At 42.1% G+C, this 12,431-nt stretch overlaps 1 protein-coding gene and 1 pseudogene across 2 annotated transcripts in view; both read left to right on the top strand.

Moving 5' to 3' along the window:
- Positions 1 to 12,431, top strand: part of GRIA1 (glutamate ionotropic receptor AMPA type subunit 1) — a 306,995-nt gene that overhangs the window by 126,834 nt on the left and 167,730 nt on the right. The window lies entirely within an intron of this gene.
- LOC115513707 lies at positions 1,295 to 2,045 on the top strand (annotated as a pseudogene).

The following is a 12,431-nucleotide window of genomic DNA, read 5'->3' as shown; positions in this document are numbered from 1 at the left end:
GTCTCCCTCTCTCTCTGCCCCTCCCCCGTTCATGCTCTGTCTCTCTCTGTCCCAAAAATAAATAAACGATGAAAAAAAAAAATTAAAAAAAAAAAAAAAAAAAAAAAAAAAAGAAAAATAGTCAGATTCCTATTTATAGAGAGGTCATAATGTAGGTGGACCTACTAACCATTATCATGGTCAAAAAGTACCACCGTCATTGGAGATTTGGTTGGTCTAGCTGCTGTGGTATGTTCCTTTATATATCATTAGGTCATTTTCATACTTGCAACAACAACAATCTTAAGTGACGGCACTACTACTAATCTCCATCCCCAGATGTAGAAACTGAGATTTGGAGATGCTAATTCCTTTCCCATCAATTCCAGGAATTGATGGATCTGGAATCAACCATGCCAAACGTACTCCTCCCTTTATTTCCAGATCATCGTCTATGGGTGAGAGGCGTGGTGAGACTAAAAAGTTCGCATTTTCCGCTTAGCTGAGTCTGGGATATTTCCATTCTTCACCTGCCACAATCCTATTTGTTATGTAGGTCCCAGATTCACTAACACTTTCCCCTGGAAGGCTTCTCAAGCACTTAACAACTGGGTTAGCTATTCCCCCCTTTATGCTCTCTTTGGAACTCTTCCTGACTCCTGTTCATAATGCTTCTTACCCCACATTCTAATCACTTATGTTTCCCACATACTCATCTCTGAGTTCCTCCAGGATAGCAATCTAGCCTCCCAGGGCCTAGCACAGTGCCTGGCATGTAGTATGTCATTTAATAAAAACGTATGAATGAATGAATTTTAGGTAGATATTGCCATCATATGGGTCCAAGTAATATACAGCAGCAGCATTCAAAGGGAGGAGTACATTCCTGGGCACTAATTGAAGCCTAAGGGCAAAGGATTTCTGAAAAGTTGGGTAGGACACGCAGGCAGTGCCACAGGGCGCTATAGTAGTTGTAATAGCCCTTGGTGGATGAGTGGAGGGCCACATGTGGTACCCGAATTGGCAAAGCAGCCAGGGAACTCCTACTGAGGATACTATTATTCGTGGTGCTCCATGCTCCCCCTGCCCCATCCTCAAGGATTTGCAGGCACAAGGGCAGGAGAGACTCAAGAGCAATGGCCCATCATGGTGATGAAGCTGAGCCCAGAGCTACACATACAGCTAATTGTATCAAAATGGGGAAGAAAAGCAATCGGAAGGAAATTCAAACCACCACACTTACTGATTGAAATACGCTGTATTGTTTAGACAAAGAACAAAAGGTTTGAGGAACTTCTTATCCTGCTAATTTGTGATGGAGGAAGAACAAGGGCCATGGAAGGCAACATTTTACTCGGAATTACCTAAAGTGGAACTTCATGCCCACTTGAATGAACTCATTGGTTCTAACACCATGAAGAAATTAATAGCCAAAAAGCCCAGGTCTTAAAATCCACGATCCTGTCATTAGAGGAATGTTTCCAGATAGTTCAAATTACTCATCAGCTTACTACTAACCATGAAGATATGCTCATGGTTACAAAAGATGTCATTAAAGAATTTTCAGAGGATGGTGTCAGGTACGTGGAGCTAAGGAACACACCAAGAGAAAATGCTGCAGGCCTAGGAACACTTTCATAGAATCTGTACTGGAGGGTGTAAATTGTCCAACAAGAAAACTTAATATGTTGATGGCAAGTATTTGATAGCAATAGGCAGACAAGGTTGGCCCGTTGGTAGCCAAGGAGACTGTTAAACTTGATGAAGAGTTGTACCTTTCTACTAAGGTTATAGTTCTTGACCCTGCCCTCAGTGGAAACCCTACCACAGGACAAGCTAAAGACTTCCTGGAACCTCTTTTAGAAGCTAAAAAAGTATGTCTGACATTAGCATTACGTTTTTCAGAGATTCTGCCTCCCCCACCCCCAAAAAGCCACTCACAAGTACTCCTGTACTTGCTTCCTGAACAGAATCTGGCATTGGACTTTTCTTAACTGCTCTGAAGGAGGATCCCTGGATCTGGTGGCCTTTTGAGGCAACACTCAATGCCTTTGGGTAAAGGTTAGGACTTCAGGTCCTGCAGACAACCTTCTGTCCCTTCTTCCTGCAGCTTCCAAGTTGCCACCCATTTGTAGGGAAGAGTACTGTCTTAAAAATGTAAAAATCATTTAGAAATTGTTATAAAAAGTTGAATTGAAGGCCATGTGATTATTAAGCTTCCTATCCCTGAATGTTTGGACTGTGTGAAACTAGCCAAGTTATTTATGCTGCCTACACCATTTTAATCCATACTTTTGAAATGACGTAAATTAGAATGTTGGGAATTCCAAATGAGGTAATACATTAGGAATTCAGCAAAGAGCTCTGTTCTTTGTACCTATTCAGATGTTTATCATGGCCACTGCTGTTTATGCTGCTACTTGTCTTCTAGTGTTATCATTAGGGAAAGTTGGGAGAGTAAAGCATTTCAGACAGAAGGACACTTCTTAGTAAAAGCATAGAGATATGAAGAAATTTCCTGCCCTCATATATAAAGACTATTCCTGGTATTCGTAAGAAAGGCTATAGATATTTAGCACATTGAGAAAGATTCCTCTGAGCCAAGCAATCAAATGCTCAGAAAATTAGAGAGCCAGTGAAGTCACACTCCATTCCTAAATTTTAAGAGATAAATGTCCAAATGAAGAGTCCAGGGTGTGTCAGAGTCCAGTATATGCATCTTTTCCACTAAATATACAGCTGGGGTTCTGTAACATGGCTGCCATTTTGTTCTCAGGAAGTGGCTAAATCAGCCATTTGGTCCTTGGGAATATTGGCTTCTCTTCTTCTCTCTGGGGAAGAGTGCTGTGTTACTAGCCATCTCTTTTATCTGGAAGTAGGACAACAATTTTGGCTCTGTCTGGTCATCTAGTCTCTTCTAAGGTGTCCTGAGTGGAAATGAGAAAAGGTGGTATTTGGTCCTTGTGCTGGGATTAAGAAGAGTGGATGTGCTGGTATATATGATCCCCGAATTGTTTTCCTGAGCCACCTCCTTTCAATCTGTAAGATCTTATAGAAGTCACCACCTAAAGTATACTTAAGAATAGGTCATGCCCTCATCTCATTCCTGTAGTGGGTCTCCATGACCAATTAAAATTACTATCCTTCTCTTTATGTCTATTATTTGAGTTTACCCTTTCTTTTTGTTTTTTGTTTGTTTTGCTTTTTTTTATTTTTTGGTTTTTGTTTTGCCTTAAGTCCTTTTGATACACTGTACATTCTTATCACACTAAACCACTGGCACCCCCCAAAAGGTCAAAAGATCACATGTATACTGTGTTTTTGGCCTAATTTTCCTCAAACTGTTTTCTTCCACTTAGAACACCCACATCCTATTATGACTCTCCAGACCCATCTTGACAGATGTAGTAACAACCAGAAGATAACACAGGATTATGTGGTTTCTTGTGTATTGAATCTTTTTTCCCCAGAGATAACCTGTTTGCGTAGCAATTTGGCTTAATTTTGTCACTTTAGCAAGAGTGGAAGTAGATGGCCTAGAAATCTCTGTGGGGCTGGGATGGAGAGTGTGATAGATGGAATCTAGGGTCTAAACTGTCTAGTTAAGAAGATTACAACTTCTGGAGGTAGTTTGCACTTTATCCTATGTGCATCCCCACTTGCCCAGCTTCCAGATTTTAAACGACCTTGTAATTCTGGAAGACTTCTAATATATAAAGGTGGAATAAAGCCAGATGAAAGAATCGCATCCCTCTTGCATCCTGCAGGCAAATGCATGTTGACTGTAAAACTGTGTAAATGTAAGTTAAGTAATTTCACAGTCTTGGTCATTGAACTTGTTAACAGCAGCAGACAAGAAAAGTAGCAGGTGAGTGTGGAGTGAGCAGGGGCTGCTGACAAAGGGAGGAGTGACAGCAGACAAGGAGGGAGGGCCCAGCAGAGACTATGTGCTCAACGAGTATGAAGCTGTCTGGTGACCAAAACGAACAAACAAAACCAAAACACCTACTACTTCGGGAGTCCTTAAGTTACACTCACACCAATGCTTATGACTTTCAATAAGAAACCAGGTATCATATGCCTACTATGTGTCAGATCCCATTCTAGGAAATCAAGGGGAGTTCTCTAAAAAGTATAAAATACAGTGCCTAGCTCTGAAAATATTTACCATCTGCAACACCACCACATCGGCCAAGGTGACGTATATGTTCAGTTCTTTTTACAAATGCAGGGGCATATGTAGAACCCAGTAGGAAGTTTTTCTATTCAAAACATTTAAAATTATGTAGCCACTTACAAAATAAAATTGTTCCCTACTTTCTCCAAGATACCATTTCCTGACAATGCTAGTAATGGAGACATTTCAGAATAATGACCTCATAAGGTTCACACAGCTGTGTCTCTGCCAACTTGAATAACACACAATCACGACCTCACTTAGTCCGGGGGCAGATCTTAACAGCTTGATAGGACTATGGTCAGAAATGTAGTTTGGCTAAACGGTTTTCCCACTTTATTGGCTAAACTGTTTTCCCACTCTACTGTTAACTTATTTAATGAAAGGGAGTGTCTCGTTAAAGGTGCATAGTTTTCCTGAGAGTCCACAGGGACTCCATGAGGCCATGGCACCTACAGGACATTAGACAAAAAAAAAAAGAGTTGAGTCTTGAGCTAGATCGGGAACCCCCAAATTCATCCTGTACTTAAGTCATTTTGAACACTTTGGTTTATTCCATCAATCCAGTCATTTAGAGTTGAGGAAGATCTTTCTTTTTCCAAAAGGCTGAGTTAGGGCATTTTCCCTGGGGATAGACCTCCTTTATAATCAGGCAGTGACATAGCCCATGGTACAGGGGGAGAGATGGATTACTGCCCCTATATTATGTAATGTATTGGTGAGGGTAAGCATAGTGGGAGTCTTATAAAAGCAGCAGGCAGAACCAGGGCCAACCATCCATGTTAAATGGAAAAAAGAATGTGTGTGTTTATCCCACTGTCTACCAAATTTATTTTCGGAAAAATACAATGAGAGCAGAAGAAAATGAAGAGTAGGAAATGCTACAACTGCTGGGCCCTTCTGGCTTAAAATCTGAGTGAGATCAGCAAAAATATGGCTAAAATGCTGAGTTTGGAGTCAGGAAAAGTAAGTTCAAATATTGGTGTTGCTGCCATACCCTCAACTATTTGACCTCAAGGACAAATTTCCCCTTCCCAGAGCATCTGCCTCTTTCCTATGACAGAAGGAATTAGATGAAGCCTCTGTGTAGAGGTCCTTTTACTCCTGGCATTCTAGGGTTCAATAGTAATCTAAAACAAGGACCTTATTTTTAATGTATAACATACAATGAAGTGTATACAGTGAAGTGACCTATAAATTCTGCTGAACTTTAAAACTTTTTTTAATGTTTTTATTTATTTTTGAAAGACGGAGAGAAACAGCACGAGTGGGGGAGGAGCAGAGAGAGAGGGAGACACAGAATCTGAAGCAGGCTCCAGGCTCTGAGCTGTCAGCACAGATCCCGATGTGGGGCTCGAACTCGTGCACTGAGAGATCATGACCTGAGCCGAAGTCAGACGCTTAGCCAACTGAGCCATCCAGGCGCCCCTAAATTCTGCTTAACTTTAAATGTTAATTAGATGCAAATACACAATGAAAAAGTAGGGTGAAAGTCATTCCTCTCTGTAGATTAGGAAGTACAATATGATTCCTTTGTAGTGGGAAGAATGAATCTTATACAGGCTGAAGCAAGCATTAAAAAATGTAGGGAAAACTAGACACTACTGTAGTCTGGGCTTTCTTCCCTTTGGTGAGATTTTTCTTTTCTATTTTTGTACCCATGGCTAAGGGACAAATGTCTACATGGAGCTATGACGTAAGCATATAGGAACATCATATCATGTGAACACAGTCATAAGTAATGGTATCGTCTAATAGATTTATATGATCTAGAGGACATGAGTATATATGGCTTCCAGTCAACCATATTATCTATCTGTTCTGAGAGAAAGGAAGACTTATCCAATTGTTACATATGAACATGAACTGCAAAAATAGTCCAGGAGCCAAGGAATTTGTGCTCACTGGGTGCCACAACTTGTGTTAGCACTTGACATACTTTACTTCCCTGCCACAGTACCACATTACCTTCTGGAAGTCCTACTTCCCACTTTACTTCTGCCTTTATTTGGCTCTGGTACCTGAAACAAATCACTAGAGTTCTTGAATCTCAGTTTTTCATCCATTAAAAATCACAAAAACCAACCAACCAAAGTGGAATGTACAGCCTCTGCTCTTCTTCCATGGTTGGTGGGTGATCTTTACAGGACTACAGTTAGTTCAGTGGGATTGGTGTCTCTTGCAGTCATGAAACATGGTGACCTTGGACTTTAATTGGTCCTTGTACAATCGGAAGCTATATGTAAATTGTATCATATGTTTGCACATTTGTATTGTATTAGAAGAGTCCAAAGCTTTCCTGAGGCTACCAATGAAATCTGTATCCCCAAGGGCCTCAGAACCTTCTGATTAGAAGGTCTCCTTATGATGTCTTCTAACTCAAAGCATCTGTAACAATCCAAAATAAATTAAGATTTAGCACATGAAGGGAGGCCAAAGGCAGAACTGACACTTGCATCAGAGACTATGGGGTATCATGGGTACGGACCTGGGTCCTTGTCATCTAAAGAGAGATGCTAATTCCTGTCTGCCTCCCCCCCAGTGCAGTAACTGTAAGAATCAGGTGTGATAATATGCATGAAAACACTCTGAAAAAATATAAAGTATGCTGCAAACTTATGATATTAACTGCGAGATATTAAAGTATCAAGTCATTTTACTAGTTGTCAACTGAGAAAGGGGGACAATTGCAAGCTCCATCAGCAAAATTTAGACACCCTGCTTGTTCATCCTTCATCAAGGTCCTGCAGCTGACACTTATGTGTCAATTTCCTTGGTTTTAATAAGAATTGGTTGCAAATACAGCTTACAGGATTCAAATGGAGATCATCACCAGTCTGGGAGCTGATGAAAGAACTTAAACTTTATACTCTAGACAAGAGTGTTTGTCTTTTATCTCCTGTCTTCCATTAGTCAGCGATTCTCAAAGAATGGTCCAGGACCAGCCACAGAGTATCATCTGAGAACAAGATAGAAATGCAGATTCTCAAGCCCTACCCCAGAATCAGAAATTCTGAGGGGGGGCCCAACAGTCTGCATCTTAACAAGCCCTCTAGGGAAATCAAATGTACTGTATGCTCAAGTTTGAGAACCACAGCCATAAGTGATTATCCCAGGACAGACCTCCCGGGCTGATATTTTGGCCATGGGTACTCAAAAGAGAATGGCAGGACTCCAGTAACCTGGGAGTATCTAGCAAAGGCCTGTTGGGGGCTGGAATCGGCAAAGGTTGGGCTGGCAGGCACGGCCCAAAACATGATCAGATAGGCCTGTTATGTATAAGGCTCCATGTTAAGTTTTATGGGGCCTGAGAAAGAAGAAAGTGGCCCTGTTTCAAGGAATGCAGCTCTCTCAAGATGTAGGAAGTATTGATACCTTTGGTACCCTTGGCAGTTGAAGAGTGATAATGATCCAAAATTAAACCATACATATGTAACAGTTAGCTCCATGGTAAACTTTCTTCTCTGAGCCTCAAATTATGGAACGTAACAAAAAATATGAGACGAGCTAATGTTTATTGAGCATTTGTCATATTCTTAGCACTGTTTTAAGTGATTTTGATGTGTTAATGGTACCCCCTATTTTTAGCTATTTACTGTACCAAGCCTTTTGCCAGGCTCTGAAAATATAACTGTGAAATGTAACTGCCCTTGAGGAGCTCACTCGCCAACGGGGAGAATTAGAAGGAAGGGGCCCATCACTGCTCCAGTGGGAAGGACTATGAAGAACAAGCTCAGGGTGTTTTCTGAGGCCTAGGTGAGGCCTTCAGTGAATAGAGGTTTCTCAGACGAGGAAATGCATAAATGTAGGCCTCCGAAGGATGAGAGGAAACACTCCGCAGTGGGGAAAACTGAGATTTAGGGCACTTGGACAACTGTTCTCCCAGTCACATAGCAAGTAAGTGGCAGTATTTGGACTTGAATTCAGATCAGTCCAATTCCAAAGCCCTTCCTTTTAACCATTAAGTCTAGGCCAGAAAATAGGTTTTATCAAGCCTGTGAATTCTGATAAATCGGTAGTGGCTTCCAGGAATGCTGATGATGGGAACTCTGAGGCCTTGACTGGGCTGCATTGGAAGGAATGCCATGATCAATTAGTGATGTCTGCCCTGGGTGCAGAAGAGGAGAGTATGTGTGTCATGCATTTGCTGACCCTGCACTGCAGAGTGCTGCCTCCAGGACTTAGCACAAAGAGGGACAGACCTGCAGAGCTGGTTCTTATTCATGTCAGATTGTCTCTGACTTCAAGGAACTTATAGCTCAACAGCGTCAGCGGGGGCTTGTTATATGTTACTAGGAGGTACTAAGTGACAGCTCAGGATGTTCCGAGCTGATGGAGCATTCAGTCATAAAGGGAATAAAGTTTCTTTCTTTCTTTCTTTTTTTTTTTTTTAAGTGAAGACACTGATTAAGTGTAAGGGTGAAAAACAAACAGCAATAAAGAGCGATCAATCTTATTAATCCACTAAACTTCAAAATTTGTAGGCCAATTCCATTTTCATGCTTTACCATTGTTACTTCCATCAACATGGAGGCCGTCGAGATAACAGAAAATGGCATTGTTTGCAAGTAATGGGATCCATATTGTCAAGTCAGCTCCCTGGTGCCCAGGGGAAATTTAAATTTAGAAATGCCACTCAAAACATATGCATTCAACATACCTAATGGCTCATCTTTGGAGCAGTATGGAAGTTGATACCAATCACAGGGACTGAGAAGGTGACTCTTTAAGGCAAAGATTATAATAAGTTAGTGCCAGTTTGCTTCATACATGGTTTATGGTGTCAGTAAGATAGTGGGCGAGCTCTTTGAAAGCTAATCACATCACGTGTCTCCAGTGTGTCTGTTAAACCAACGTATGGATTGAAATAATGACAACTAGTTTTAACAATCTAGAGGAAACAAAGGGGTACGTACCATCAGGTCAGTCAATAGTTAGAAATGACTTCTAGATCAATTTATTTTGCACAAAGTCTTTTTTTTTTACTTCTCCCAGGCTCACCTGCATGACTGTTACAAGCACTTTTTATCCCTGACATTAAAAATGTTTTTAAAATGACTCATGTATTGGATAGAGAGCAAAAGGAGAAGATGACTTCCCTCAAAATCCCAAGGTCAGAACTGTTTGCCCTCTGGGCATTTCCCCCCCAGGAAGGCTGTGTTGTGAACAATTACCTCTCACTAACCGGGACTTGGCAAGCCAACGTGCCCCCTTTTTCAGAGGCTCACTTGGTGGTTACGGGTGCCCGTGGGTGTCATCCTCTGAACGAGCCAGAGGTGAGGATGTAAGCCTCAGTAGACCCCACTCCAGGGCTGTGCCTGCTTATTGTGCTCCTGCAACCCCCCACTGTCCTCAGAACTAGCTTCTCACCACCCCCCTCCCTCAAGGCATTTACATCAGAGATGATGGGGGAGCTTATCACCTTAAAACCTATTTACCTTATCTTACTTTGGAAGACAAGACTTGACAGTATCAGCCATCAAAACATTTCTCTGGCCAAGTCAAGCTGACCAGTACAGAATGATCTCTGATTCATTTTACATGAATCTAAACATTATCTGAAACTCAACAAGGGGAAACAACATGACAATAGTCTGTGGAAAAGAGGCTCTGGGGCGTAGGCTGATAAGAACTTTACCTTTCCTTATTCCTACCAGAACTGTGAAAAATAGCCTCTGTGTACAGGGACGGTGCATCTTAGTCTTGACTATATACAAATCTCAGCAAGAAGAACGTGTTCTGGAGCCCAAAGTATAAGGACATCAGTTTCGATTATGTGTTAAGTGGAAAGAGGAGAAGAACCACTTCAAGGTTTGCATTTTAATATATTCAGGATCCAGAAGCTTTTCCTTTGCAGGGCTCCTGATGCATTCATGCCGCAGAGATATCCCAGGTTCGTTCAGAGAAACTACCTTATTGGTCATGCAGTTTATTCCAGTTCTTCCTCCCTGGTAGTCTTCTGGAGATGCATTTTCCTAATGCATTTCAATCCCGGGAGCAGTAGTGGTGCTGAAGCTTAGCTGTGTGCTGCCATTTGTCCCATCCTTTGCTCTTTACTTCTGCTACATGGGCTGTTTCCCCCTCCATTCCATGGAGAGAGACGCAGCCCTGTGCTTTGGGTGGAGCCCAGGGCTGCTGGTAGGATGAGATCTGGTTTCCATGCCTATTTCTGCCACTAACAAGTGTGACTTTGGACAAGTACCTTTCCGTCTGGCGGCAGCCCAGTTATCCAGCCACACGAGAGGATTGGCTGATCCCTAAGGAGTCTTTCCAGCCCTAACATTCTGGGACTTAATGGGAACTGGAATTCTGGGTTTAACTGAGTAAAGTGGAACTAATATTTGCCAACTGCTTTTCTCTTTGGCATTGAGCACCATGCCAGGCACTGTGGGGGATGTACTTATATCAGAGGGCTCTCTCAGATACCACAGCGCTCACAGGCGAGCGGGAGTTAGATGAGAAAAGCAGGTTTACAGATATCTCCGGTGCACAGCAGAACACACTGTGTGCTGGGAGCAAAGTACAAATGATTACAGGGTCTGAAAGAGACAGGAATTGCATCTATTTACAAAAAGTCAGAACAGCACTTCATGGCATTTCAGATGAGCATTGGCAGAGAGAATTCAAACAGGAAGCAGTGTAGTTGCCATAGCAACATTTACTGAGCAGGTATTTTGTGCCAGCCACTGTTCTAAGCATTTTGCGCATAAAAACTCATTTACTCCTCTCATTGTTTTGACACAGAAACTATGATTATTCCCATTCTGCCTATAGAGGAACTGAGGCATAGCCTATCTAATTAATAGGCTTAGGCTCATACTATGAGCAAGTAGCAAACGACAAGTGCCAGGATTCAAACCCAGGCAATCTGGAGCTTACATCCGGCTTAAAGCCTGGAGGCTACACTGACTCTCACATATGGAAAGTCTCTGAACCTGGAGATTGGAGAATGAAATAGGCCTGACTGCAAGATGAGCTTTGTGGCCCAGGGCAAGTCTTCTTGTGCCTCTAAATTGCCAGTTTCTTATCAGTGACATAGCAGTGATAAGCACTTGCCTCACAGAGTTCTGATTATTCAGCAAAACAGCAGGAATAAAAATGCTTTTTAAAAATGATACAGAGTCCTATATAATTTTAAATAATAGAGGAAAGCAGAAAGAGCAATGCGAACAAAAGTTCAGAGGTGGTAAGGTACAAAGCATATTTAGGCGCATGTTTAGAGCAGAGGGCTTGTCCGGTGTGCTCTGGGAGTCAGAGCACCTGATAGGTCTGGTTAGGGTCTCTTCCCCACAGTTGCACCTTGAGTGATTTCCATCCAGGGTCTTACCTCAGCTCATCTCTGGTAGTTAGGCTAGGCCTTGACTCTGCTCTCTCGATGTGGAGAATGACAAATCTACCTTAGTTTCCTCATGTTTTATACTGTTGACACTCACTCCAGATGCCAGTGCGATTCTCATTGGCAAGAGTTCAATGGCAGCCTTTGAACGGGAGGACTAGACCCTTAACCTGCAGTTCTAATATTAACATTGGCACATTAGTTTCAGCAGAATTGGTTCACGTAGGAGTGACAGTAATGGACAGTTAGACCAAAGTTGAAACTTGTCTGCATAGAGAAATACACTCATCTCAGCAGTGTCTATTCTGCAAGATGTAGCACCATGGTCTTCTCCATCCCAGGCAAAGCAACATCTTCAGGTGGTGCCCAGATTACCATGGGGACTGATGGGGAAGGTGGAGAGAGCACACAGTGGTTAAATCCAAGAAAAGGGCAGCCGCTCAAGGGATACCCAGTGAGAAATACACTGGGTGGACTGGGGTCAGGAGACCTGACTTTGAGTGTCACCTTGCCTGACATTTGGCTGATTGACTCTGGAAATGCCATTTCACCTCCCTGATCTTCCATTTTCTATAAAATGGCATAATTGATAAAGATGCTCTCTAAAACACCTTGGATTCTAAAAGCCTAAAAGCGTGCAAGTTATTTTTAAGCAGAAACTTAACTACAGCTATTCTTAGGCTCCAGCTAGAAGCTACATGTGACTTTTTGTTTCCTACTAACTGCAGAGGTAAGGTTTTCAGCTACATGTTGCTCTTATCTCTCTAGTGGTGAGATGATGTTGTTTACAAAACAGCAGCAACATCACAACAATAGCATCTGGAACAACAGACACCATGGTAGCCAGACACTGTGTGCTAAGAACACATTTTAAATGCATTTAATTCTCAAAGCAGCACCATTAGGTGGGTACTGTTATTATTTCTGTAATACAGATGA

The sequence above is a fragment of the Lynx canadensis genome, chromosome A1, assembly GCF_007474595.2.
Source record: "Lynx canadensis isolate LIC74 chromosome A1, mLynCan4.pri.v2, whole genome shotgun sequence".
Lineage (NCBI taxonomy): Eukaryota > Metazoa > Chordata > Mammalia > Carnivora > Felidae > Lynx > Lynx canadensis.
The sequence above is the reverse complement of the archived record's forward strand: the minus strand, read 5'-3'. Positions and strand labels throughout refer to the sequence as shown.